Below are 5,423 nucleotides of genomic sequence, written 5' to 3'. Positions count from 1 at the left end.
GTATATGAGAAGAATCTGAGATTTTCATCTGAAACGGTATCATCTAAATCTTTTATGTACAAGTTTGACCCTTGTGATTTGTCTACAGTCTCCTTCATGGTTTGCTCAAACTGTTTTTTCAATTCCTATTCCCTTTCAGTCTTTTTCTGAGCCTTACCAATATACCATTCTTTTCCATCAAACTTATGACCGTTAAGACCGTTTATAGCTTTAGCGCCTCGTCAGCATTTATGTTTTGTTCTGTCATTTTTGATACTCTTCTTTCATTTGTACTATGTAAGCTGTATTATCTTCATAGATAGTTGTTGGGCTTTTATAGCGTTCTAGTCCACAAGAATCAATAATGATTTGTATCATTGATCTTAACTAAAATCATTCCCGAGTAGCTTCATGTAATGCAATCACTTCGGCATGATTTGATGATGTTGCAACAAGTGTTTGTTTTGAGAACGTCATGATATTGCGGTGCCTCCATTTAGGAATACATATCCAGTTTGAGATTTAGCTTTATGTAGATCAGATAAATAATCTGCATCTGTATAACCAAACAAATCTTGTTTCGAGTTGTTAGAATAAAATAATTAAAAATCAGTAGTTCCCCGAAGGTATCAAACTATTTGTTTGATCCCATTCCAATGTCTTTTGGTAGGGGCTGAGCTGAACCTTGTCAACAAATTAATTGCAAAAGAAATGTCAGATCTTGTATAATTTGTAAGATACATAAGAGCCCCAATTGCACTAAAATATAGAACTTCTGAACCAAGAAGATCTTCATGATCTTCTAGAGTATGAAATGGATTAGTATCAATATTAAGATCTAACAACCATATGAGTACTTAATGGTTTTTGTCTTGTCCATATTAAAATATTTTAAAATCTTTTCGGTATAAGTTGTTTGATGTTTAAGTAAGTCATTAGTTATATGCTCAATATGTAAATCAACGTAATACTTGATTTTTTTTTATTTTAAAATCTTTCTTTAGAAGTTGAATGGCTTCATAGATTTCTTTATTTAAGATAATTGATATAAACAGCTATGATCACATATCCGAACATTGTTTTTATAAAACACACGTGCAAATAAGTTTATATGTATACCCTTTTCTTATCAAGTAGTAATTTAATCGATTATACCACATACGTCCTGATTGTATAAACCCATTTAGAAATCTTTGTGATTTAATGGAATATATTCCCCTGGGTTTTGCATTAGATGCTTATGATACCTTAACCCTTCAGGTATATTCATATATATATCACTATTAAGTGATCCATACAGATAAGTAGTAACAACATCCATGAGATGCATTTAAATAACTACCAGGTTGATTAAGTATCTAATAAGTAATTATATTCATTATAGGAGGATAAGTTTTTCTCCTAATTCATTTCTGGTCTTTGTGAGAAATCTTGAGTTACAAGTCTAGTTTTGCCTTGTAACTTCATTTGCACATTTCTTTTCGGATAAAAATTCATTTGTATCCCATTGTTTCACATCTTTAAAAGTGATAACGATTGATCCAAAAACTTTTCTTTTATTGAGCGATTCTAATTCAGCTCGTATTGCTCCTTTCCGTTGAGTTCAATCACGTCTATTTTGATATTCAATGACAGATTTTGGTTCCAGATCATCATCTTTATTCATGATGTCATTGTAACATTATATGAAAATATCTCATCAAGATTTTTCATTTCATTTCAGTTTCATAATATTGCATAATTTATTGCAATTTATGTATTTACATTTATCAATATCCTCTGCAGAAGGAGTATTGATTTGTGGTTCTTGTTGAACACTTTCTTTTGAAATGTCCCGTTCTTATTGATTAAAAACGTTCCATATTAATTGATTTCGTTGCGAGGTTTTGACCTCTATATGAGACGTTTTTCAAAGACTGCATTCATTTTTAAACAAACCATAACCTTTATTTCATCAATAAAGGTTTAAAAAGCTTTACGTAGATTATCAAATAATGATAATCTAAAATATCCTGTTTACACACGACCATTACATAATGGTTTACAATACAAATATGTTACAACAAAATAAGTTTCTTGAATGCAGTTTTTACACAATATCATACAAGCATGGACTCCAAATCTTGTCCTTATTTAAGTATGCGACAGCGGAAGCTCTTAATAATCACCTGAGAATAAACATGCTTAAAACGTCAACAAAAATGTTGGTGAGTTATAGGTTTAACCTATATATATCAAATCGTAACAATAGACCACAAGATTTCATATTTCAATACACATCCCATACATAGAGATAAAAATCATTCATATGGTGAACACCTGGTAACCGACAATAACAAGATGCATATATAAGAATATCCCCATCATTCCGGGACACCCTTCGGATATGATATAAATTTCGAAGTACTAAAGCATCCGGTACTTTGGATGGGGTTTGTTAGGCCCAATAGATCTATCTTTAGGATTCGCGTCAATTAGGGTGTCTGTTCCCTAATTCTTAGATTACCAGACTTAATAAAAAGGGGCATATTCGATTTCGATAATTCAACCATAGAATGTAGTTTCACGTACTTGTGTCTATTTTGTAAATCATTTATAAAACCTGCATGTATTCTCATCCCAAAAATATTAGATTTTAAAAGTGGGACTATAACTCACTTTCACAGATTTTTACTTCGTCGGGAAGTAAGACTTGGCCACTGGTTGATTCACGAACCTATAACAATATATACATATATATCAAAGTATGTTCAAAATATATTTACAACACTTTTAATATATTTTGATGTTTTAAGTTTATTAAGTCAGCTGTCCTCGTTAGTAACCTACAACTAGTTGTCCACAGTTAGATGTACAGAAATAAATCGATAAATATTATCTTGAATCAATCCACGACCCAGTGTATACGTATCTCAGTATTGATCACAACTCAAACTATATATATTTTGGAATCAACCTCAACCCTGTATAGCTAACTCCAACATTCACATATAGAGTGTCTATGGTTGTTCCGAAATATATATAGATGTGTCGACATGATAGGTCGAAACATTGTATACGTGTCTATGGTATCTCAAGATTACATAATATATAATACAAGTTGATTAAGTTATGGTTGGAATAGATTTGTTACCAATTTTCACGTAGCTAAAATGAGAAAAATTATCCAATCTTGTTTTACCCATAACTTCTTCATTTTAAATCCGTTTTGAGTGAATCAAATTGCTATGGTTTCATATTGAACTATATTTTATGAATCTAAACAAAAAAAAATATAGGTTTCTAGTCGGAAAAATAAGTTACAAGTCGTTTTTGTAAAGGTAGTCATTTCAGTCGAAAGAACGACGTCTAGATGACCATTTTAGAAAACATACTTCAACTTTGAGTTTAACCATAATTTTTGGATATAGTTTCATGTTCATAATAAAAATCATTTTCTCAGAATAACAACTTTTAAATCAAAGTTTATCATAGTTTTTAATTAACTAACCCAAAACAGCCCGCGGTGTTACTACGACGGCGTAAATCCGGTTTTACGGTATTTTTCGTGTTTCCAGGTTTTAAATCATTAAGTTAGCATATCATATAGATATAGAACATGTGTTTAGTTGATTTTAAAAGTCAAGTTAGAAGGATTAACTTTTGTTTGCGAACAAGTTTAGAATTAACTAAACTATGTTCTAGTGATTACAAGTTTAAACCTTCGAATAAGATAGCTTTATATGTATGAATCGAATGATGTTATGAACATCATTACTACCTTAAGTTCCTTGGATGAACCTACTGGAAAAGAGAAAAATGGATCTAGCTTCAATGGATCCTTGGATGGCTCAAAGTTCTTGAAGCAAAATCATGACACGAAAACAAGTTCAAGTAAGATCATCACTTGAAATAAGATTGTTATAGTTATAGAAATTGAACCAAAGTTTGAATATGATTATTACCTTGTATTAGAATGATAACCTACTGTAAGAAACAAAGATTTCTTGAGGTTGGATGATCACCTTACAAGATTGGAAGTGAGCTAGCAAACTTGAAAGTATTCTTGATTTTATGAAACTAGAACTTTTGGAATTTATGAAGAACACTTAGAACTTGAAGATAGAACTTGAGAGAGTTCAATTAGATGAAGAAAAGTGAAGAATGAAAGTGTTTGTAGGTGTTTTTGGTCGTTGGTGTATGGATTAGATATAAAGGATATGTAATTTTGTTTTCATGTAAATAAGTCATGAATGATTACTCATATTTTTGTAATCTTATGAGATATTTCATGCTAGTTGCCAAATGATGGTTCCCACATGTGTTAGGTGACTCACATGGGCTGCTAAGAGCTGATCATTGGAGTGTATATACCAATAGTACATACATCTAAAAGCTGTGTATTGTACGAGTACGAATACGGGTGCATACGAGTAGAATTGTTGATGAAACTGAACGAGAATGTAATTGTAAGCATTTTTGTTAAGTAGAAGTATTTTGATAAGTGTATTGAAGTCTTTCAAAAGTGTATAAATACATATTAAAACACTACATGTATATACATTTTAACTGAGTCGTTAAGTCATCGTTAGTCGTTACATGTAAGTGTTGTTTTGAAACCTTTAGGTTAACGATCTTGTTAAATGTTGTTAACCCAATGTTTATAATATCAAAAGAGATTTTAAATTATTATATTATCATGATATTATGATGTACGAATATCTCTTAATATGATATATATACATTAAATGTCGTTACAACGATAAACGTTACATATATGTCTCGTTTCAAAATCATTAAGTTAGTAGTCTTGTTTTTACATATGTAGTTCATTGTTAATATAATTAATGATATGTTTACTTATCATAATATCATGTTAACTATATATATAACCATATATATGTCGTCATATAGTTTTTTACAAGTTTTAACGTTCGTGAATCACCGGTCAACTTGGGTGGTCAATTGTCTATATGAAACCTATTTCAATTAATCAAGTCTTAACAAGTTTGATTGCTTAACATGTTGGAAACATTTAATCATGTAAATATCAATCTCAATTAATATATATAAATATGGAAAAGTTCGGGTCACTACAGTACCTACCCGTTAAATAAATTTCGTCCCGAAATTTTAAGCTGTTGAAGGTGTTGACGAATCTTCTGGAAATAGATGCGGGTATTTCTTCTTCATCTGATCTTCACGCTCCCAGGTGAACTCGGGTCCTCTACGAGCATTCCATCGAACCTTAACAATTGGTATCTTGTTTTGCTTAAGTCTTTTAACCTCACGATCCATTATTTCGACGGGTTCTTCAATGAATTGAAGTTTTTCGTTGATTTGGATTTCATCTAACGGAATAGTGAGATCTTCTTTAGCAAAACATTTCTTCAAATTCGAGACGTGGAAAGTGTTATGTACAGCCGCAAGTTGTTGAGGTAACTCAAGTCGGTAAGCTACTGGTC

The sequence above is a fragment of the Rutidosis leptorrhynchoides genome, chromosome 4 (assembly GCF_046630445.1).
Source record: "Rutidosis leptorrhynchoides isolate AG116_Rl617_1_P2 chromosome 4, CSIRO_AGI_Rlap_v1, whole genome shotgun sequence".
Taxonomy (NCBI): Eukaryota; Viridiplantae; Streptophyta; class Magnoliopsida; order Asterales; family Asteraceae; genus Rutidosis; species Rutidosis leptorrhynchoides.
The sequence above is the reverse complement of the archived record's forward strand: the minus strand, read 5'-3'. Positions refer to the sequence as shown.